Source organism: Bos grunniens, chromosome 8 (genome assembly GCF_055505025.1).
Source record: "Bos grunniens cultivar Pamir isolate PY7600 chromosome 8, Bosgru_T2T1.0, whole genome shotgun sequence".
Classification (NCBI taxonomy): Eukaryota; Metazoa; Chordata; class Mammalia; order Artiodactyla; family Bovidae; genus Bos; species Bos grunniens.
Genome location: NC_141172.1, coordinates 103,446,928 through 103,471,973, shown reverse-complemented (window position 1 = coordinate 103,471,973; position 25,046 = coordinate 103,446,928). Strand labels below are relative to the sequence as shown.

The 25,046-nt window shown below is 44.3% G+C and overlaps 1 protein-coding gene across 2 annotated transcripts in view; it reads right to left on the bottom strand.

Annotated features, from left to right (window-relative positions):
- Positions 1-1,476: 1,476 nt before the first annotated feature.
- The window catches only part of TMEM268 (transmembrane protein 268), an 82,748-nt gene continuing 59,178 nt past the window's right edge, over positions 1,477-25,046 (bottom strand). For both annotated transcript variants that reach the window (XM_086413878.1, XM_086413882.1), the window contains one exon: positions 1,477-1,882. The gene's annotated coding sequence lies outside the window, so the exon portion shown is untranslated. The remainder of the gene's footprint in view (positions 1,883-25,046) is intronic.

Genomic DNA, 25,046 nt, shown 5'->3' with positions numbered 1-25,046 from the left:
TCCAGACTCTCTCCAAATATTGTCAGTGTCCTGGGATGGCGGGCAAAATCAACCCTAGTTGAGGACCACTGATCTATAGGTCATCTTCCCACTGGGTTATGACTATCTAATCCCATTGATTAGAAATCCAAAATTTTGATTAAAAATAAATTTTTCACATTATACTTTGCATTTGGGGATTTTGTTTGAGAAGACTTCCTTATGCCTAGGTTTAAAGAAATATGCCCTTACATTTTCTTCAATCTGTTTTACTGACATTTGAATCTTCAATTTATCTGGAGTCTACTTGTGTTGTTCTGGGTAGGAATCCAGTTCTACCGTGATATATATAATCAACCAGTTTTCAAAGGCATCTGCAAGTCCGTGAGATTTTCCCCATTGCTCTGTGGTGCCGTGTTTATCACGTATCAAGTTCCCATACACGTGTGCCTTGTCCCTGAGCTCTCCATCCTCTTCCATGGATCTACTGACCTTCCTTCTGTGGAAACTACATAGCTCTCTATTACCCTGACTTTTTAAAGTACGATCCCAGAGATACCGCATTTTCTTTATTTTTTGACATGTACCCACTGCTGTATTCATGTACACACGCATTTTTGGCTGAGCTGGGTCTTTCCCTGTTGCACGCAGGCTTTCTCTAGTTGTGGGGGGAGGAGGGGGACCCCGCCACTCTCCAGCTGAGCATGGGCTTCCCGCAGTGGTGGTTTCTCTTGTCGTGGAGCACCTGCTCTGGCGCACAGATTTCAGTAGTTGTGGCACAGGGATCTCAGTGGTTGTGGCACACGGGCTTCACTGCTCCGTGGCATGTGGAATCTTCCTGGACCAGGGATGGAACCCACATCCCTTGCACTGGCAGGCAGATTCTTACCTGCTGTACCACCAAGGAAGTCCTACTACAACTTTTTAAAATATTTTAGTATCTAGAAGACACATCCCTCCTCTTTTTAAAAGATGCCTCAGCTATTTGCAGACCTTTATATTTATTAATTTGAGAAAAAGTTTCTCAACATATATGAAATTCTAATTGCAATTTCATTTTTTAAATTTTAAATTAATTTGAAGTAGCTGACATGTATAGAATGTTATGTTATCATGAACCTGGAGTATCTCTCGATTTATTTAAAACTTTCTTTTATGTCCTTTAATTGAATTTAATTTTTTTCCACAGAGAACTCATTTATTCTGTGATAAACTAATTCCTAGGAATCGTTTTTGTAGCTACTATGAATGGCAGTGTATTTTCTTTTATGTGTTTTATGGCTGGTGTTTGCTGGTGTGGAAACAAGCTGTCGGCTTTTAGTAGTTGGTCTTGTGTCTGACAGTCTTGCTGAATCCCCTTGTTAGTTTTATTCAGTTGGTTTTCCTTGTCCATGATCACAGCACTTGTCAATAATGAGAGCTTTATCTTTTCCCTTCAATCTTCACACCTCTGTATTAGTTTGCTGCGGAATCTGTAACAAAGTGCCATAGGCTGAATAGCTTAAACAGCAGAAATTTATTTTCTCACAATTCTAGAGGCTAGCAGTCCAAAATCAGGCATCAATAGGGCTGGTTTCTCAGCTTGTCGACGGCCGTCCGCTCCCTATCTTCACATGGTCTTTCCTCCGTACCTGTCTGAGTCCCAGCTTCCTCTTATAAGGACACCAGTCCTACCAGATTAGGGCCCACTCTAATGGTCCCATTTTAACTTCATTATATTTTTAAAGACTTTATCTCCAAATACAGTCACAATCCAAGGGCTTGGGGGTTAGCACTTTAACATATAAATTTGGGGGAAAACAACTTCTCATTTCTTCTTCTTGGCATCAGCTGCAGGGGAAACCAAGGTGCCCCCACAGTTCTCCGTGTCACAGCCGAATTGTAGCAGGCAGGCGCTGGGACCCTGAGGCAATGAGTGGGAGAGAGGAAAGAGCAGAAGTCACATCTGTGTGGCAAGGCTTCCCATCCCCGTCTGCCTCTGGCTCATATTCCCTCCACGTGCCAAGTCAGGATGTCCTCCCTGGAGCTTCCCACAGATTTAGACTAGTTCTTAAGTGCCTCCAATCAATGGCACTCCACTCCAGTACTCTTGCCTGGAAAATCCCATGGACAGAGGAGCCTGGTAGGCTGCAGTCCATGGGGTCGCAAAGAGACATACACTACTGCGCGACTTCACTTCCACTTTTCACTTTCATGCATTGGAGAAGGAAATGGCTACCCACTCCAGTGTTCTTGCCTGGAGAATCCCAGGGACGGGGGAGCCTGGTGGGCTGCCATCTATGGGGTCGCACAGAGTCGGACACAACTGAAGCGACTTAGCAGCAGCAGAAGCATGCTTCCCCTTCCTTCCATAGTGTCCCCAGAGTTCAGGTTGTGGTGGCAGGGGTTAGGATACAAGGGCTAGTGGCAGTGGTGTGAACCATCTAACCAGAAATCCCTGTGATCTGATTGGGCTTTAGAAAGACCTCTTTGGCTAGTGTAGAAACTGAATTAGAAATGGGGAATCCCAGAGACTGAGAAACTAGATAAAGGGCTATTGCAATAAGTGAGCTGTCAACCTAGACAGAGGTAGTGGTGCTGGGAATGGAGATGGTGTTGATAGGACTTGGTAATTCTTTACGTGTGGGATAAAAGGCAAGAAAGAAGTCATGAGTGATTCCTAGGTTTCTGGCTTGCGCAACTGAGTGGATGGTGGTTAACTTACACTGTGTATCACAAGACAGTCCAGGGTCAGGGAAAGGACTCAAGGAGGACACAAGGAGACTGACATGCCCACAAGACATCCAAATTGAGATGTTTAACAGGTAGTTGGGGCTATAGGGCTGGTGGTCAGGAGAGAAATATGGACTGGATGGCCTTGGACGTCATTAGCCCATGAGCCATTGGAATAGATGAGCAGGGGTGAACTTCCAGGGATGGTGTGAGGAGGGAAGAGAATAGAGGGTCAAAGACCTATCCTTGAGTATTATAAGTAAGGTAATTCTTGAGTCTAAAGAAGAGATAGCAAGAGGCTGAGAAAAAGTGTCCCCCTTGGCAGTCAAGGAAAGAGCACATGTTAAGAAATGTGGCCAGGTGAGAAATCAGGTCAGATGAGGCCTGAAAGGTACTTAGGGGCATGAAAGTCATCAGTGACCTCTGCCCCCAATAGAGGAGGTTGTCATTCTCATCATAGTGATAACAATAAATGATCTTATTAACAATGATATCACTCTAGAACTATATGGCTTTTTATTACTTCTACAAGCAGTTTATATTCAACAACTTCCTTTTGTTTTAGAAAAACTGTGTCCCATAATATAATTTTCGAAGGAACTGGGGAAGATTTTCTAGAGAAGAGAAGACTAGGGATAGGGTAGGATGTTTGGACTATGAGCAGTCTTAGAATTTACAAAAGGCTGTCGAGAGCCTGCTCTGGGGAAGCCAGAACCGATTCACGCGTTTGTAATGCCAGAGCTGTTCAACAACAGAATGTGCTGCTCCAAAGCTGGAGAGACCCCACACACACACACCCTTACCCCACCCACTCCAGCCTCTCAAGCCCTTTCAAGTTTGTGGTCTTATTTTGCCTCACAGCAGTTTTCTGCCAAGAGAAGTGAGTTTCCCTTTGCTGATACATAGGGAGGCTGAGTTTCAGAGAGGTTCAGTGGTATTGAAAAGGTCACACAGCTGGAAGATGGATGGGGTGGGGCCTACGCCGGGGCCTCTCATTCCAAGAGCAGCATTCTGGCCATGCCGGAGGTAAGTGGCCTCTCAACAGGGAAGCCCAGAGAAGAGTCAATGCCCTTGGGAAGCAGGAGGGCATGTCAGGGCTGGGGCCCCTACTAGATGAGGGTGTTTCCGGCTGAGCAATCAGTGACTGTGATTTTCTGTATTGCATGGGATAATGCACTCTTGACAGATGAGAAACTAAAACACAGAGGCTAAGAGACTGATGTTTAAAACTGAAGATATGTCTCCTGTTAATGCAGACCAACAAAGGGCTGTGGGCTCCCCATGGGGCGCAGTGGTAAAGAATCTACCTGTCTGCCAAGGCAGGAGGTGCAGGAGATGGATGGGGTTCCATCCTTGGGTCAGGAAGATCCCCTGGGGGGAAAAATGGCAACCCACTCCAGTATTCTTGCCTGGGAAATCCCATAGCTAGAGAAGCCTGGCGGGCTACAATCCACGGGATCACAAAGAGTCAGACACGACTGAGCACACACACATACAGATGTACAAAAGGCTGTGCTTCTAGACACCTCAGTAGGAAAATTCCAACCTCAAAAGGTGACCATAGCCATGGTTACTGATCAGTTTATATCTGTGCTCTCAGGGCTGGTGAGGGTCTTTGTCCCCAGGGCTTGCTGCAGAAACAGCCTTGTGCACAGAACTAGCAGTGGCCCAGGCTCACACTCCAGGTGTGAGGCCAGGTAAGGCCACTTACCTGCTCAGCTCTTCTCCTGCAGATGCTACCATATTGAGGACTAAGGACACCAAGGACCGCGAGGACCAAGTTTTGAGCGTTGACACCATCTAACTACCAGAAAGCAAGGGCAGATACAATGGTCATCTGACTTAAATTCGCCCGTTCCAGTCCATTTTAGTTCACTGATTCCTAAAATGCCGATGTTCACTCTTGCCATCTCCTGTTTGACCACTTCTAATTTACCTTGATTCATGGACCTAACATTCTGGGTTCCTATGCAATATTGTTCTTTACAGCATTGGACTTTACTTCCATCACCAGTCACATCCACAACTGGGCTGGCTTTGGCTCTGTCTCTTCATTCTTTCTGGAGTTGTTTCTCCACTCTTCTCCAGTAGCATATTGGGCACCTACCAACCTGTGGAGTTCATCTTTCAGTGTCCTATCTTTTTGCCTTTTCTTAATGTTCATGGGGTTCTCAAGGCAAGAATACTGAAAAGGTTTGCCATTCCCTTCTCCAGTGGACCACATTCTGTCAGAACTCTCCACCATGACCCATCCGTCTTGGTGGCCCTAGACAGCATGGCTCATACTTTCATTGAGTTAGTGATGAGTGGACATGAGTTTGAGCAAGCTCCAGGAATTGGTGATGGACAAGGAAGCCTGGCATGCTGCAGTCCATGGGGTCCCAGAGAGTTGGACACAACTGAGCGACTGAACCGAACTGAGGCAAAGGCAGCCAATGGACAGATTTGGATCTTGAAAAGAGCTTATCCCTTAAGCTTAAGAAAGTCACTAAGATTCATATCCATTTTTGGGGGTATCATAGGATCTCAAGGGGGTGACAGGGAACATTCTGTTAATTGTGGCAGGGAGAGCTCTGGCAATTAATTTGAAAGAAATTATAAAAACCCAGGTATCCATCAACAAGAGCATGAATAAAAAAGTTACAGTATGGCCACACCGTGTAACATTATACAGCAGCCAAAACTGGATGAACAAGGGTATCCACCTATAGGATGCTGGATGAAGAAAACACCCTGCAGAAAAGCACACGCACTGTGATAGAACTCAGTGTAATTTAAAGTCTGCAAAGCAATGCTACACATCACTGAGATATGCACACTGGTGCAGTACAAGTACAGGAGGACGGATGGGGACTGACAAAGACTTCATTCAAGGCATCAGCTACCATTTGGATGAAGAGATGGTGGGAATATGCAACAGGAAAGGTATACCCAGGTGGCACTAGTGGTAAAGAATCCACCTGCCAACGCAGGAAACACAAGAGAGGTGGGTTCAATCCCTGGGTTGGGAAGATCCCCTGGAGGAGGAAATGGCAACCTACTCCAGTATTCTTGCCTGAAGAATCCCATGGACAGAGGAGCCTGGCGGGCTTACAGTCCACGGGTCACAAAGAGTCGGACATGACCAAAGCAACCTAGCAAGGACCTGCAAGGTATACCCAGGAGTTTCTACAGGATTGGAAATGTTTGTTTCTCAGGATAGGTAGAGTACACCCATCTTACAAGATTCTTTAGGGCTTTTTGCTTTTAAAATACATTTCCTAATAATTTCTTGTGACTGTGTTTATACTCAAAGCTGGTAACGCAAATCGTAACATTTATATGTGTTAATGAATCTGTCTCTTCTGCTGAGACATGAGGTCACACCCTCTTGAAGCCAGAATCACCCAGCTAAGCTGCTTCCAAATTTTTGACCCGCTAGGTTTGGGGGTAATTTTGTTACACACAAGAAAACTATTATGAGGAATCACTGGGTATTCTTGAGCAAAGCAGTGACACTATGAAAGTGGTATTTACCAGGCTATCGTGTAGCCTCCAAAGACCAAATAGCTAAATTTGCTGTTTTGCAAAGCCCCAGGTGGTTAGCACAAACCCGGAAGAGCCTGCAGCCCAGAACTCGTGGGCGGGGTAGGCAACATGTTGGTACTTTCAGTACGGCCTCAGACCAATGTTAATCAACTCTGAACTTTTTCCAACCAAATCTACTTGCCTCAACAGTTCACCCCTGAGGACAAAAAGTAGACCTTCAGACTTCTCTGCAAACCTCCAGAACTCAGCTAAACATAGAGCAGGGGCAGCTGATTTATGATGCTTCACAGGTGATGAGGAAAAATATCCCCAACCTGGCCGGGAGATGCCGTGCAGCCCTGAGGGACAGAGTGCCGAGAGTGGAGCCAGAGCCTCCTGCCCTTGCAGCTCTCCTTGCAGCCTGGTAAGACACTATTCCAGGTTTCATGTCCTGTTCGCCATGCTAGACCCATGCTTCCAGTGAGCACAGAGGTGAGGGTGGGATAGTGATGGGTAAAAGAAGCTCATGAAATAACCATAAAGGGAAAAGCAAAAAAACATTTAGCTAAGCAAAGGGAGCAATCTTTCTCTCTAGGCTGCAGTTCCCAAAGCAGATTAAAAAAGTAAACTCTGCAGTCAGGGCATCTCCTTAAAACAAGCTCTAGCAATTGCCTAAGAATTGAGCTCTCAGTGAAAGGGAGAGGGATGAGGTTGGTGACAGAAATAGATATGGTCCCTGGATGGAAAATGTGTCATCATCCTGATGTGCTGTTAGGGGCTCAGCTTATGACTTTGATTACAACAGGAAGACTTAGTGTTGGGTTGGAAGTAGTCATCTCAAAGCTAAATTCCATTTCTTGGAGGTGGAGTAGAGAAAACTCAACTAGATTTGGGCAAAGTTCACATTACAAGAAGAAAAACATGACCTCCCCACAAAAACAGAAAATGTAAAAACAAGTTTTGAGAGAGTTGTTGTTTGGTTATTTCTATAAGATTAAATAAAAGTTGTTTAGCATAGATCAAAATTTTAAAAACAAAGGAGACAATTTTACATAGAAGCCAAAGGCCTCAGATTTGTCCCTTGGCAGCTTTCTAAAGGGGCTTCCCTGGTGGCTCAGATGGTAGAGAATCCACCTGCAATGCTGGAGACCTGGGTTCTATCCCTGGGTTGGGAAGATACCCTGGAGGAGAGCATGGCAACCCACTCCAGTATTCTTGCCTGGAGAATCCCCATGGACAGAGGAGCCTGGAGGGCTACAGTCCATGGGGTCACAAAGAGTTGGACATGACTGAGCGGCTAAGCACACACACAGCTTTCCAAGGATCTCTTTCACTTGCAGATGGAAAAGCTGAGGTTCAGAAAGGGAAGGTATGGAGCCAGGGTCACAAAAAGATTGTTGGCCAAGCTTAGAGCAGGACCCAGGAACCCAGGAAGTGGGTGACATTCATGAACTATTTGAGCCTTCCCAGTTCAAATGAGGAACAAACATGAGCGTGAAGAGCTGGGCATCTGTGAGCTACTATTAATCCTCCTGGGGACAGCCTTCCAGTCACTCAAATTGTTATTAAGGGAATAAGGACTGGAAGACAGGAGCTCGCTGACCCAGCAGAGCGCATACACAGGGGCAGCATCTGAGTCTCTGGGAATTGCTTTCTCTCACTTAGGCCCAGCATGGACTTCTCAGGAAGCTGGGCCTGAGGACAAATGAGATTAGAAATATAGCAGAGAGTGCTTCTTGAAAAAGAAGGGGTCCAGGACTGAATGAAAAGACAGACAAAGGCAGCAGGTGGACAGTCTTAATGCCAGAGAGACCTAGGTGTAAATCCCAGCTCAGCCCTTCCACCTGTGTGATCTCAAGTGGTTATAGGACACCTCTTAGCCTGTTTCCTCCTCTGTAAAATGGGTATCATACACGCTTGCAGTAAACTCAAGATATCTGAGAGCTTTAATAAATGTTATGAACTCCTGAATCCTTAGCTAGAAAAGAGAAAGAGAGGAGACATCCAGACAGGTACAAAGGTCACCAGCCCAACCTGACAAGGCTTGCTGCTGCTTTTAGACCATTCTCTCGGCTGCCTTTGTACAGACCCATTTCCTCCCAGGGAGGCCAGGACACACCTTGCTGGCTCACCACTTATGTTACGTTAAGGTCACTCACCAGAGGCACTCGTGGGCTCTCCAAAGGGCCAGATAAAATCCCAGTGGGTTTTGGAGATATCCTATAGTCGCCCTTCTGCCTCTTTTAAACCTTCTCTGGATGTGCCAATGATGGCAGAGAAGACAGGTGGCAAGAGAGTGGTTCTGGAGTCAGGCAGAGCTGGATTCAAATCCTGCCTCTTCTTTTATTTGGCTGAGTAAACTTGAACAAATACTCACCTCTCTAAGTCTCAGTTTCCTCATTTGAAAAACTCCAATGATAATAAATATCTATTTTGTAGGATTGTCATTAATCAACGTAATGAATTTAATGAGGTAGTTAATTAATTTAATGATGAAATTAAGTGAAATGAATTTAATAAATTAATGTAATTTTAAAATATAAATATTCTAAATATTATATATAATATAGTATAAAAATATACTATAATACTATGACATATATAGCATAATAATACACTATAATTGTGATGAATTTAATATTATAAATATGACAATCACGTATCATTATATTCATATATCATGATAATATGATATAATATTGTTATATATATATAATAATGTAGTATGATATGCATAGCATATTATGGCATATTATAATCTATATAGTATAATACTATATTATAGTATAATATTAAAATATAAATAAATTTAATAAATTAATGTGATGAATTTAATGAGGAAATGTAATTAAAGCACAATCAGCCAATATTTGGGTAGCTCAGATGGTAAAGAATCCGCCTACAATGCAGGAGACCCCAGATCAATTCCTAGGTCAGGAAGATCCCCTGGAGAAGGGATAGCTACCCAACCCAGTATCGTTGGGCTTCCCTGGTGGCTCAGAGTATAAAGAATCTGCCTGCAATGTGGGAGCCCTGGGTTCAATCCCTGGAGTGGGAAGATCCCCTGGAGGAGGGCATGGCAACCCACTCCAGTAATCTGGCCTGGAGAATCCCCGTGGACGGAGAAGCCTGGTGGGCCACAGTCCATGGGGTCGCAAAGAGTCAGACACGACTGAGCAACTAAGCACACACGCACAGCCACTATCGGCAGTGGCTGAATACATGATGGAATCAGGGCAGGCTGCCTGTCCAGAGGTGGGCAGATATGGTAAGTCTTAGAAATTCTGCCTCTGCTGTGGAGTAGGTGTGTGATTCTAGGTAAGTCACTTAAGCTCCCTGTGTCTCTGCTTCCTCTCATGGACGATAGACATCATGCTTTCCAGAACTCAGAAGGTGTCTATAAAATTCAACTGATTTATTGGAAATAGAAGTGGTTAGAAAACTCTGTAGCATGACTCCATAAAAGGATAATAATTATTCAGATATGACTGGATATCTGTAACTCTAAAATGTTTCCATCTCAAAATTATCCAGAATGCAAGCAGAAAAGAAAAGAATTAGTGGTGGGAGAGGTAAGATAAAAATCAAAGAATTTTGAAACTTCTAATGGCACAAAATTCATTCAAACATTGAAATTTCACCTTAACTGGTTTTTCATTGTTATTATTATTTTATTTGGGGATGAGATTTTTGGGTGTTTGTTTCCAAAGAACACTGTCTTTCTTCTTTTCTCTAAAGTTACTAAAGAGTATAAATACTCCAACTGAAAGCTTTAATAAGAGCAATCATCCATGTGATTTGTCAGAAGCCAAAATAAAATTCTGAGACAAAAAATAGGCCAGTTTAAAGCGATTTTGGCCATTCCCACGAATGGAATGAGGACTCCTCAGAGCTACTTAAAAGTGTCAATTCTAGAAGTTCCTGGTCTTTCCAGATCTTGAAAAGTGGTTAAGAACAAGGAAATTGCTCACTCACAGCTGGGACTGAATCCCAGTGCTGCAGCTTCACAGGCACGTGACCCAGAGTCACCTTCTCCATAAACAGGGATAGTATAGTATCCCATGGCGTTAGCAGTACATGTCCCAGAGGGTCATTTTGAGGGTTAAATGGATAAACCATGTAAAGAGCTTACCCAAGTGCCTGGCACACAGTAAGTGTTCAACAACCACAGTTTTAAGAGAAAGCTCCCCTTGAACCTTTAGGGCCTTGTACTTTCGCGCTTGTAACCATTTTCCCAGGTAACGTCTCCTTTTGCCCTCTCAACAGCCCAAGAAGCTCTGTAGATTGGGATTCATTAGCGCCCTCTAACTACTGAGAAACTGAGCCTCAGTGAAGTTAAGTGACTGGCACGCGGTCTCCCTGGGGATGAACAGGAGTGAAGACTTGGGTTCCTTCGAAACCCTGCACTAAGGGGCAGGTTTCCCAGACCTCAGAGAGAGAAAGGCTGAGGGTAGCAGTCCCCGTTACAAAGTCCTTACCAGAGTGGAATTCAAGACCTCAGGGCCTTGTGGGGCAGTGATTGTGACTCAGTTCTCCCACCCTGACTCCCCCACCTCTGACCTTCCCCCCACATACACACAGCTCGGTGCCAGAGCTGTCCAGCTGACAGCAGTCGGAGCTGCTGACACCTGTTACAGATGGGCAGGCCTGGCTGTGGCTAGAAAGCCAGAATGTTCTGCCCCACAGTTTCCAGTATCTGACGTACATGCCTGCTGCTCACCTGCTGAGGGAAATCTCTCTTCATGCACCACGTCAGCAGGTTTACCGTAAAGTCATCCTCTGAGACTTCCAGCCCCAGCCCCTAATTAGTCATGCCCCTCCCATTTTCCTTTTTGATACGGAATGGAAAGACCCCAGAGGTGACGGAAAACACCGTCATTGAGCCCCACGAAATCTTGGACTTAACACATGTTGAATCACCTAAGCTACCAAGATCCCAGACATTCAGCCCTTGAGAGTTGGAAAAATTCTCAGAGGCCATCTAATCCAGGGTAGGGTGAACTTTTCCTGTAAAGGGTCGAACAGTATATATGTTAGGCTTAGTAGGTCACATCCAATCTTCTTTATTTTATAACAAGCTCCTGAGCTAAAAACAGTGTTCCCATTATAAATGGCAGAATTTGGCTTGAAGACCATGGTCCATGGATTGCTGATTCATCCAACCATCTAGTTTAAGTATATTTGTCCAAGGTTACCCAACCGTCAGGACTGTCACTGATACTCAGATCTGATTTATGGGCCACTCTGCCTCCAGAATTAAGATTATTTTATTCTGGTTCTTAAAAAATCTCAATCTCTACTTCTTAACCAAAATGCTTGGCTAATTGTATTTTCAACATTCAATAATGAAAAATGCTGTGGATGAGTGCAATAGAAGAACAAATGTTATTTAAAATCAAAACTAGCTGTGGTTGCTTCTGCCTTGCAAAGACAGGAGAAATTATTTCCATCAGCATGAAGATACATCTTTAGTCTGGCAGAGCTGGTAAGGAGAGAGAAAGGAATAGATGGACAATTTCAAAACCTTTTCCTGGTTCTCTAGCACTAGTGAAAAGGCAAGAGGCTGGGGGAGGAAGGGTAAAGAAGACTGCCATTGCTTTGCAGCATTTTTTATTGTGCAAAGAGAGACCACCACTCCCACCCCCACCCCACCACCAGGCCACGTGGCAAGTATAATCAGCCTAAATTGCTCTACTTAGTAAAAGGAGGTGAATCAGATGGCCTAAGAGATGGTGCTCCTAGTGATGGGTACATAGAGGGGAAAAACAGGATAGCATGACAGTGTGATACACATACCGACTGGCAAAACCAAGAATGCCCAGTGTTAGTGCTAAGTGATTTGCATAAATAGGATCTAAGGTCCCTTCAAGTCCCTGGGCTCTGCTAGAGTTGACTTCTATGAGCATCTGTATTGCTGTTTTTTGTGCAAATTGAAGAAGAGGTGCTAGGGAAAGTGAGGTAGACTTTGTGTATGTGTCAACATACACAGAAGCAACTCAAGGACTTAGAACACATTAAGCAGAGACAGGATCTCAGAGGAGGTGTAACCAGGAAAAGAGAAGCCTGCCCAACATCATGCCCCCTTCTTCTTGCTATCAGAAAATCCCCTGGCAGCTGGGAAGGGCCCTGGGCATTGTCAGGAAGACACTGACAGAAGTCTTGTGGGAATTCTGGAAAAGTTTCATTCTTGACAAAAAGGAAAAATGTGGTAGCACCATCATGTTCTACCTTTCTCCTCTCTTTGTCCACGCACTCCTAGACTGCAGGGAACATCCCGCTGCTGTCCAATAGAGCTTTCTGCGTTGACAGAAATGTTCTGTGCCTGTACTAGCCCAATGCAGTAGGCACCAACCACTTGAAATGTTGCTAGTATGACTGAAGAACTGTATTCTTTTTAACTTTTATTAAATTTTAATTAATCTAAACTTAAATAGCCACACGTGGCTGGAGGCTACCTTACTGGACAGTTAAGACTACAGAATCATAGGAGCTTTGACTCTGATGCTGAGCCATCTATCTCCAAGCTGCCCATTATTCTAGAGAAACCTCTAGTTTTTAAGTTACTGTAAATTGAGTTTTCTGATGCATGTATGCATGCTAAGTTGCTTCAGTCGTGTCCAACTCTTTGTGACACTATGGACTGTAGCCCACCAGGCTCCTCTGTCCCTGGGATTCTCTAGGCAAGAATACTGGAGTGGTTTGCCATGCCCTCCTCCAGGGGATCTTCCCAACACTAGGACTGAACCTGCATCTCTTACATCTCCTGCATAGGCAGGCGGCTTGTTTACCACTAAGGCCACCTGACTGGGGCCAAAAGCTTTCTAACTGATACTCCCAGGGAGAGAGACTAGGACAGCCCCAGAGCCTCCACTGCCTAGGGGATAATATTCAAGCCATCAACCCTATCTTATTTGCATCTCAAAGAACAGTTAAGTAGCTAACGTCAGGGTAGAGGAATATCCCAAGAGGAAGGGAAGGGTGGAAGAGAGTCCTTCCCGCCCTCATTCAGACCGTCTCTTTGGTCAAAGACACGAAAGTCTAAGACAGCTACGGCTCAGGAAAGTTGGACACCTAGCGTCAAAATGAAGTGTCAAGACAGTGGTCCAGGGCCTGCCTTGTCCGGGCTTGGGTTTTTCCCTACCACACTCACCTTCAGCAAGTCACTTCCTCTCTCTGAAGTTCATGTCTTACATATATAAAGTGGGGAACAATCAAACTCTTCCAGCCTAGCTCAAGGAGCTATTCTAGGGCTCGGCTCCAAATGGATGGAAATAACATATAGTCAATAGGAAAGTGCTGGTGAGGAAATCTTGGAGAAGGTCATTCCTAGAAAGACTGGAGGCTTCAGAAGGTCCTGTCACCTGGTCTGAGAAGCACCTCGCATCCAGGTCTGGTCAGCTCTTCAGGCCCCGATTTCACCTCTAATGGCAGAGAGTTCACCAACCATGCTAAGGGCCTGATGCAGGGAGAGGGGTGGCCTGGAGCTTAGGGAGCCCAATTCTCATGAACAAACTTGGGGCAGGCACAAGACATGGATCCCTTGAGTGGCCAGCTCAATTGGTACCCGAAATGACTGCAGATCAGTACCCTCAGACGTACACAGCCTAACCTAGTCCTCATCTCTGTTCCAGGGGAAGTATTTCTATCACCCCCCAGTCATGACAGGTCAAATCCAAACAAAGAAGTAGGCAGTAGGTTAGCAAGCCTCTAGAGTAGTTTTGAAGTAGGGAGTCAGGAAGAATGGGTCCCTTTGCAGGAAATGCAAAAAGAAAAACTCAGGGGGCCAGAGTTTTATAGGAAATAGTTTGGACCAGAAAAACAGCCTCTAGCCTGAAAGTACAAAGGTTTATATACCTACACCTTCAACCCTTTACCCATCAACAATGCTAAACAGATTTGTGTTGCAGCTGCCATATATTGTTAAAAGATAGTTTACTTAAAATTGGGTATAATCATGACCTTCATAGAAATATAAAATAAGTGTGTATCAGAGATTTTATTTAGATCATTAATTAGCAAGGGAACCAGTAAGATGTTTAAAGAATCACATATACACAAACAATAAGAAGTTTTGAAATGAAACTACAAATAGATGCTCAAGTGGCTTATTCCACAGGGGTGTGCTAAACCAGTTGTACTTCCACTGGAAAAAAAATCATTTGGGTATCTGTGAACATGAGCCATTTGCATTGCTCTGTTATCTACAACTTACAGAGTTCTAAAGTAGCTCAGAGGCAATGAAAATCACAACAGCCCCATAGAAACACCTATTTTTCCACTGACGACATCTAGGAATCTTTTCAGTCCATGTCACAGCCATTCACCATCTTCCCTTCCCTACAACATTGGGGCAGGTACCTCTATCACCTTAAATACTGGATCCACACCTGTCTGTGGGACCACTCCTTGAAATGGATGCCAACATCCCGGGAAGTTATCCAGTCTGCTCTGGAGCTAAGGAGAATTGAGGGAAGTGCTGAGAGGGCATGGAATATAGCATTCTTGAGATCAAAGAGGTCGAATGTCAAGGACTGTATTTTACAGAAGCATAAACGGAAGCCTGGAGAGAAAAGGGTTTTTTCTAAAGACACAGAACAGAATGGAATAACACCTTATTCTTCTCCACAGCACACACTTTTTAAGGCAGAGAGGCTGAAAAAGGAGGTGCCAAGGGGCTACTCATTTCCCCATAGATATGTTCTTTTCCTCCCTGAGTCACATCTGCAAAACAGGAGTAATAATACCTCCCTCCCTGTGCTGTGGGCTGTGAGGTTTACATAGGAAAAAATGCCTCATAGCCAGTGCTCCACAGAAACCGTTCTCCTCACTGTCCTGAGTGGTCCTGTGACTCGAGGACAGTCACAGGGGCCACTCTGCTTTCACTCTCCCAGAGGGTGGCAACGAAACAAAGACCGAAGCTTCTCCCCTGAAATGAGTCAGGAGCTTCTTTCTGGCCCAGATTCAATTAGACTGGACTGGTATCAGGCCACAGCTGCATTTCCGGTGCCATGTTAGCCCCTTTATAACAAATTTTGAGGAAAACACAGCAAAGAGGAGGACAGTTCAAAAATAATTAAGTTGAAAATTCACCAGGAGGGGCTCTGGGGCAGAGGCCAGAGGCTGGTGGGTAGAGACGGTCGGGCAGGAGTAGGAATAGAGGAGGCACAGCCCCAGCGAACTGTGCCCTCAGCATAGACAACCCGCAAACAGACACACTGAGTTCGTTTCCCAGCAAGGCCGAGTCGGTGTGACCTTCAAACAGCCCGCAGGGCAGGGCTCTGCGCATCTCCTGGGTCCTGATATGACTGAGCATCCGTCACATAACCCTGCTGTGAGCAATTTGGTCTCAGTTCTCTGCCACATTCTCAATTTCAGGGCATCCCTGATTTCTCTCTGCAGAGAGATTCAGAAGAGGCCCAGGCTAGAAAGCGGTGGGGTTTTGTTTTGTTTTTTTTCCAACATGCACACTCACTAGCATGTAACAAGGAGAGGAAAGTTTGCAAAAGCATTCAGGTCAGGCAGGAAGGGACCCTCAAAGCTTCTGGGACCCCGTCCTCTCCCTCCTACCAGGTCAACTGAAAAAAGCCACTGCAGGGAGAATCCTGGCTCTTCGAGGACTGATCAAGTAGCCCCTTGGATGAAAGCCCTTCACGTTCCTCTGACACTTCGGAATTGACAGGTCACTTTCTTGTCCTAGTTATTGAAGAACATTTGACCCTACTTTACCAGATGAGAAAAATAGGATTGTGAAAGCCCAGATGAGTTGACTGGGGCCATGCAGCTGAGTCAGGACTAAAACCCACGACTTTCATCACAGGTATCAATGAGCAATGGGGAAACTGAGGTGAGAGCAGGGGAAACCATTTGCCTAAGGTCACACAGAAGGTCACCTACAGGGCTGGGGCTAGAACCTGTGTCCCTCGTAAATCAAAGCTCTTTTCATTCCACCTCTCTGCCTCTCTCCGTGGCAATGTCTCAGGACAAATGCTGTCTGAGGCATCATGGGCCTTTCCTTTTAGGGAAAGATGCCAAATCCTTTTCCTGCCAGGCAAACATATAGGCAGTGGCTTCGTGGAGCTCTTTGTTACCAGACTGAGGGTGCCCGTGAGCTCAGCCGGAGAGGACCTTTGTTTACCGTGTCTGCGGGAGTGCTGTAGGTAGACTGGGCACTCTCGATTTCCTATCTTTGTCTGGACTCTATTCTCACTGCCTTTTCTCCTGCGTTGAGCAGCATTACTGTAGGCAGGGTATGAAAGTGACAGAAACAGTCAAATCTAGAACCCTGAGAATGAAAATAAGACAAATGGACATAAAACTCATGAGAGCTGCCATCCTTACAAGAATTCACATTTTTTTTGAAAAGCCAAAGTTCATAGATTGAGTGTGGATTCAGTTGGGACTTGGTGATACCAACCCAGGAGTACAGTGCGTAGAGATGCCATGTGGTGGGAAACAGCTCACCTGAAAATCAGTACCTATACTTATCTACCTGCTTATCACTGTGATTTTCAACGTGGAGCTCATGTTTGAAACCACAGCTTGCTGTCTTATGGGACAGACTGTAAAGGTTAGCATAACATGGGATCGCACTGTAATTCCATTTTAACTCCCCTCAGAGGTGAACAATTGCATCTTTCACCTGCTCCCAGCGCCCCACTAAGTGAATGGAGCATAAGCCTCTGCAGTGGTCTATCTATGCACGGTCGCTCAGTTGTATCTGGCTCTTCTCAGCCCCATGGACTGTACAGCATGCCAGGCTCCTCCGTTCATGCAATTTTGCAGGCAAGAATACTGTAGCAGACTGAATTACTATTCCCAGTCCTTTCCTGCCCTGTAAAAAGGACTGCTGCTGCTGCTGCTAAGTCGCTTCAGTCGTGTCCGACTCTGTGCGACCCCATAGACGGCAGCCTACCAGGCTCCCCCGTCCCTGGGATTCTCCAGGCAAGAGTACTGGAGTGGGTTGCCATTTCCTTCTCCAATGCATGAAAATGAAAAGTGAAAGTGAAGTCGCTCAGTCGTCTCCGACTCCTAGTGACCCCATGGACTGTAGCCCACCAGGCTCCTCCGTCCAAGGGATTTTCCAGGCAAGAGTACTGGAGTGGTTTGCCACTGCCTTCTCCAGTAAACTACATCTCCTTTTTGCCTTGTGAGTTGGCAATCTACTGAATTCTCTTTGAATAGAAGAGATGAAGTGTATATCCAAGCCCATCAACACTGGACTCAGCCATAAGACTTGTTTTAGCCAGTGGGACGTGGGTGGGAGTGACAAACTGCCAGTTCCGACAATGACTTTAAGAGGCATCACATGCTTTTGCTCACCTCTCCTGCACTCCTGCTCTTTGCCATAATAAAAGCTTCCCCCGAGTAGTTTCTGTCCCTTCAGTTCAGGTCTTAAAGTGCAGATATGTGAGGTTAAGTCTGAGCTGACCCGCATCCTACAGCCAAGCTCTGCTGATCCAAGCTAAGCCCAGTACAAACACATTTTCCTGACCAGAAAATCTGAGTAAGAAAGATACATGTTATCATAAATCACTGATATGAGGCTAAGTAGGTGGGATTAGTTATTATGCAGCATTATCAAGCAAAAAAAAAAACAATTAATACAGACACAGAAACTTAGGTTATTCCATCCAAGGCAAAATCTTTAAGTTCAATCAGTATTTTCATATCATATAATAACAGGCAAATGGACAGCTTTTTTATTTATACATGCTGTAAATTGATAGTGTGACACCCAGCTCATACAACAGTGTCTTGGATCAGATGAACCCACTCCCAAAGCTAATCACTAGTCAGGAGGATTCAGGGGTTCAATTCAGGACTAACAATCAGAGATATGAAGAAAGTATTCACATGAAAGAGGACAAAAAAAAAAAAACACTGCAAAAGTCTGCTCACTGCTGAGGTATTAAAGACAATAGAGAGTCTGTGGAAGTATGTTTCCCTACTGCCACCCAACCTGTCCCTGGGAGCATTTAAAACAGACGTTCTCAGATGTCAAGCAGGGATTTGTAAAAGAGGTGAGGAAGTGCTCAAACCTCTTTTGCAATAGCAGAGCCCTTTGTTTAAACACCAACTCACATGTATCCTCAATAAATTAAGAATGGAAGTGCTCTGTCTGAAGCCTATGTAAGCGGTCAGGGTCCTTTCTGCTCAGCTTTTCCTTAATTCCCTGGGGTGATCTCTACACAGATATCAATTTTGATGGCAGGGAAACTGAGGTCAGAGAAGGGAAAATGACTCTACAGACTCCAGTGAGAAAACCATAGGATTTTAGGGTCTCTGAAGACTCACTCAAAACTCTAGGACCCCGGGTGCCTTCCAAGCCAATAGTCTGGAGGTGGTCATTTTCATCCTATTTGGAACAACAGAAAATATAAACAAGTAGCTATGAATCTTGATACCAGAGGCACACTGAATCCTGGCTACTGTCAGCAAGGGAGGTGGTGGCTGTTGCTGCCCTCTAAAGAAGCAAGACTCCAGCAGCGAGGTTTTGACTCAAGGGATCAGCAGATAAGTCGCAAGACCATCTCCTGTATGCAGCCATCATTCTGTACACAGGCCACAGGAATCAAAGTGGCAGGAGCAGAAGCCCTTCTAAGATCTATGTGGCTTGTGACTGAGGGAAATGTGAGACGCCCCGGGAACCCTTGCATCTCACAGCTGTCAGTGCCTGGTGCTGGTGCCTTCAATCTCCTGCCTATCCTGAATTCCTAACGAAGTGAAATCACACACACCAGGAAAAAGAAGGCATTTCTTCTATATTTCAGGGCAAGCCAAGGAGGAAAGGGATAAAAAGGATTGAGAAGGGCCCTGGATCTACTTAACAAACTTGTGGGGTTTAGGCTGAGTATGCTCAAGTAATGAGGAAATGAAATAGCTATTGCTTCTCGTTCCTCTAGGGCAACATTATACAACATTGTTTGTTCTCTTCTGAAAGCAGAGAAACACCTTTTGAATTTGTGCATCTGGGAACCAGCAAGTCACCATTTAAAGAGACACACACTGTGTAGGATGGAAGGACATGATCTTAGGGAACATGACGAGAACCAACATGAGGATCCAGTATTCCTAGTGGCCCTCTGAAACTCACATAGGCAAATCTCTTTCCCCTTCCAGGCCTCATGATGCCCTGGAATTTCAAGGTAGGGGAAGGATCAAAAGGAGGATCAGAAAGACCTGACTCAGGCCTCCAGAATTCAGACCCTTACAAAGTGACCTTCTTTGCTGCTCTTGTCACTGACCCTGAAAAGCCAGCAGGATCGGCAGTTGCCAAGGAATTGGAGCTAATTTTCCTTTCATTTAAGCTGAGTAAGCAAACAAAGCATTTTATTTTGTGTTGAAGATTCTGCAAAATTGCCAGAATCACTTTCATTTCTAAAACAGAAGGAAAATGACCAAGTGAATTGCTCATCCTACCACTGTATAAACCGCCTGAATTTTTTTCCCCATCTTTGAGGAACACTTGGTTACATTTGCTACTAAATCTCTCACATCAACTGTTATGAAGTTTAGAATCGATATTGATTTCCACATTAGTAATGTTTAATTTTCATACTACCCAACACTTTATGATTTAATGTTTACCCTAGTCATCATTTTATGGCATATAAATATTTAAGCATTTAAATATCTAATATTTTGAATGCATTTGAAACAACAAATGAAAAAGGATCTTCAATATATGGGTTGGCCACAAAGGATGTTCAGGTTTTTCCAAAAATGTTACAGGAAAACCCAAATGAACCGTATGGCCAACTCAATATATAACGGAAAACTAAATTATCAAATTTATTAGCACTAGAGAATTTTCCTCTTCCTAAATAATATTATTTATAGGAACTCAAACAACCATGAAGACTGGGGGAAAATGTATTCTTTGAAACTTCTTTTTTTTTTTTTTATCTTTCCAACAAGTACTATAATACTTAGAAGTTGCCCAAGAGAAGCTTATATTTATGGTGTTTTTCTTCCCTGACTTGGCAGAGGCAGGACTGAAACTAAGGCCCCTTGCTTCCCAGTTCAGTTCTCAGGCCACAACACAACAGTCTTCATGTTATGAATTAGTTCTCTCTGAAAGTGTCTTGTCTCCAAAATAGACTCTTCCCAAGCACCGGGTGAAGCTTCTGAAGCCTTTCGTAATTACTCACTCAGAAGCAAAGATTCCCCAGCACAGATATAAGTCATAATATAAACACCCCTCAGCGTGGGTCTGTGCCAAAGGTCCAGACCCCGTGTGCATGGGCAGTCCCCAAACCCAGAGCGGCTAACCTCAGAGACTTGAAAAACTCCCCCCTAGTGCCTCCCTAGCCCTTGTATTTTGGACTCAGTGAACAGAACTTCCGATCCCATCGGCCTCTTTTTCTCCCCCTTTCCACCTATCCCTCCATCCATCCAGTCATCACCTGCAGTAGACTGGATCCACTAAGGCCCTGGTTCTCGGTTCACGCTGTTCCAGTGCTTTTGCCGTGTAACAGTCAGGCTTCTTCTCACTCTTTCTCTGGGTCCAGCCACGGGATTTGCTTTGGCCAATGGGATGTTAATAGATGAGACATAAGCAGAGGCAAGAAAAATTACCTGAATGTTCTACTCTTCATTTGTGGCCTCTTTGATTGGCACAGGCTAGCTAGGTAGGATATAACAGGCATGGGAAGCAGAGCCAAGTCAAGCCAGTCGTCCCAGCCATGGCCACCCTAGATCATCCAGTAGCCAGCCAGTTCCCCCAGATGTGTGATCAGCTCCAGCCAAGTTCCGTAGAGGTGCCTAGCTGACCATCCAGACACATGAGCAATAGTCATTGTCATAAGATGCCAAGGTTTTATGGTTATTTGTTACTCAGCATTATTTTGGCAACAAATAACTGATGTAAGGTCCAACAACATTTACCAGTGTCTTCTATGTCTTACACTGAATCCTGAATCACAGAGAAAATTCAGTCATGGTCCTCCTTCATAGGGATCCCAGCTTCTGAAATAGACACACAGAATATCTCTTTCTTTGTGTAGGACAATCTTACCTCACCATCCCCCTGCAGAACTCCCAAGACCTAACTTCTATCCTCTAACAACAAGAAAATTTATCTGGAGGCAGAATGAGGTAGTAGAGTATCAGTAAAGATTAGCTCCAGATGCAAATGAAATATTAAAAAACAATTCAGTAATATAAAAAGGCCAGGGATGGGCATTTCAGGGCTGGTATAGTGTTCAGTAAAGTTAGGCATCCAGGGTTCTGCTATCTGGATGTTCCCCCATGCTCAACACATGGCTTTCACCTCATCATCCAAGATAAGCTGCTCAAGCTCCAGCATCACTTCCACAGTACAACCAGTAAGGTGGAGGAAGAACAAGGAAATGTTTCCAGAAGACGTACAGGATTTGTTATTGGCCAGAACTTAGTTTCTTGACTACCTGACTATTCTACTGCAAAGAAGACTAAAAAATAAATCTTTATTCCAGAAAGTTATATGCTCAGCCACAAACTGGAGGTTCTGTTAATAAGGGGAAAGCAGCAGATGGAAACTGGAAAACAACTGGTAGTTTCTGCTGCAAGTCCAAACAGGTTTTGGCTCAAACAGACCTAGTTTGATCCATGGTTCAGCCAGGAAGAGCTCAACTTATAAACTTGGAAAAATTCTTTCCTTCTTCAGGCCTTAGTGTTCCTGTCTGTAGAATGAGGGCAAGGGAGAGAGTTGGTCTGCATGGCCTCTTAACCTCTTTCTGCCTCTTCCCTTTCCTGAATCATAGACTGAAGATTCTGAACAGCTTAGCCTTCCATCCTCAGGTTAGCCATCCATTTATAAATAGGTATATAAATATATTTAAATATATATTTATAAATATGTCTATCTATAAACCTGGGTAACATTTCCTCTTGGGTCTGAAAGCACTTAGTGAACAAAAGGACAAATGCCAAATATAAACCTGTGTTGGATAAAGAGGGAGATCTACCTGAGTACTCTCATTGCTGCTTTCCGAGTTGCATAGAAGTGGCTTTCTCGGGAGTCTAGAAGCTTCTAAGTCTGACCTTAGCTATAACCCACAGGCACCTAGTAGTGGTCAGAGAACAAAGATCAATTTATACCACTCAACTCCTGCCCCATATCCAGGGCAAAGAAGCTATACGATCCAAAAGGATTTGAGACAGGAGCAGTTAGATATTCAAAACCCAGCCAGGCAACATTTATGTGACTCTGTTTAGAGCGGGAAGAGAGAACAAACATATTTTAATTTACCACCATCAAATGGTGAGGGACAGGGACGCCTGGCGTGCTGCAATTCATGGGGTCACAAAGAGTCGGACACGACTGAGTGACTGAACTGAACTGAACTGAACTGATACGCACTTTATAAAGAGACAGTAAACCTTTGATCAGAGTCTAATTAAGGTCTTCTTCACATCTTTTAAAGCCTTACAATTCTGTGATGAAAGAAACTATCCACTTCCCTCTGGGTTAGGACAATATCATAAAGCTTTCAAATCTTAGAGTAAAAGCCTCTTCCATCTGACAGGTATAAGAACCTCTTCTTCCAAAATAAGCCTACTAATCTCCATATGCCTGGGGAGTTGGCAAACTGTCCTGAAATTGGTTATAAGGCTAAGCGAAAAATCACCATGAAAAGGACAGAGTCTTAAGTTGATACTTTCCAATCTTTCTTTATAAGGAGCAACCTCTAATTTATCTAGTTGAAGAGACACCTGATGGAGTTCAGGTGGTCAGGTGTTAGAAATGGAAGAGTTGCTCTATGTGACACACAGATGTATTGTCACTTCTAATGGTGCAACTTAGCCCAACAGTAGACCAGAGAAAATACTGGAAAAAGGTATGTGGATACACCAGTAGACTGTCCAAATCCACTGATTTAGAAAACTTGAATCTCTCTTTCTCAACTCTTCTAATGTTTTTCTCCGTAAGACTTTGTTCTTTGTCTTGTAACATGCTTCTTTTCTATCCCCCTACTGCTTGACACTATACATTTTTTGACGTCTCCTCTGTTTCTTTCAAGCGTCAAGGCAACAATAAATATAGTTTCTTGTGTGCATGCATGCTGTCGTGTCCAACTCTTTGTGACTCCATGAACTGTGGCCTTTCAGGCTCCTCTGTCCATTGGATTTCCCAGGCAAGAATACTGGAGTGGTTGCCAATTCCTCCTTCAGGGGATCTTCCTGACCTAGGGATCCAACCTATGTCTCTCCTGCAGCTCCTGCACTGGCAGATAGATTCTTCACCACTGAGCCACCTGCGAAGCCCCATATAGTTTCTTACTCAACTGCTATTAAAGTGTATTTATACACCATCCTCCATGTATAAATGGCACTCTGCTGGGATCCGTACTATAAAGACACACAATAAACAACACTGATATTCAGAAATCGGGGGGTGGGGAAAAGGTGAGGTCTCAAGCTTGCCTTTATCATCCAGTTGTCACTCCATCACCATCTGGATCAGGTGCTTTGTGAGCACAAAAGCTCAAGAAGAGAGCACAGAGAGGTGGGTGGCCACATAAAGGCAGCCTGGTAAGACCTTGGGGAATGTACAGTGTCCTTCCAAAATACACCGCACAGCGAGATTCAACAAGCAGTTTTATAGAAGCTCATTCTTTTTGCCTTGGGCAAGGTGGGAATTGTGGGTCCCATTTCAGAGATGAGCAAATGAGACTCAAAGAAGGTGAATGACTTGCCATGAGTGGAAAGGCAGAAAGCTGAATCCACATAAGGGTAAGTAATCTTTCAGACCATGGATCTAGCAAATGATTTGGTACAAAAGGAAAACACCCTTGAATGAATAGGGAAAGCCCACATTTTAACCCTGTATTAGACGCCACCCTATGCTGCCTATAGCTCCTTCTTTTCTAGCCACTGTTTCAAAAGAGGAGGAAGAACAAAATTCAGCACTAAGAGGGAGTTCTCGAGAACTGGCCTACACTGTAGCACTGTCCCGTGGGCTGCGCTCAGGTGGGAGGGACATGTGTAGGAGTATGCATCGCCTCTTTGGAAGCCAGTCCTTTTCAGTTGCTGCCCAAGAAGCCCCAGAAGGAAGCCCTCGGGTTCTGCTCCACAGCAAACAGTGTCACTGCTAAGTTTCAGTGTAATAAAGAGATGATTCAGGCATTACTCAGAGAAACCGCAGCATTTCAGATGTTCTCCTGGACCACAGCATGTACAGTGATGCGAGCTTCGTCTTCCTGCCACAGCCTTTGCATTTAGTGTCAGATCTGAGTAATAAGTGACATATTAAATGACTGGTGACAATGTTTACCCTTCCTCCATCCCCACCCCCACTGCACTCAGAAGTCAGCCAACATGACAAAATTTCAGTGCCAAGACCTTCACCGAGAACAGTGAAACTTTGAGTCTCTCCGTTTTCCCACAAGTCTCAAAGCGATACTGGAAATTTTTTTTCTTTGTCCCCAGTGTAATCGAAAAATATGTTTTTATTTAGAAGCAATACAAAAGTCAAGCCTATTTTTAGAATGTGAGATTACAGAGGAGGATTTTTCCAAAAGGTTCCAAAGTAACAATTATGTAAGAGCCACAAAAGGATTTTATTTGTGACCATCACCTTGGGGCTTTGAAGGAAGTCTAGGGGTTGAGATTCCTGGAAATTGAGAAGCCCAAATATTTTGAAAGAATAAGCCCAATTTTGGGCTCAAATAGTATGGGCAAGAGATGAGTTTACATCTAAAATGATGTCCTTCTACAAGATGCTTAGAAAATAAACATAAATCCATTTCTTAATATTTATTATATAGGCCACAGACATCATGATGTACATCAAATCAGTATTTCCTAGACTCCATTTATTCACATATCATTGTTGGATCTGCCTATTATCTAGTATTCCTTTATAT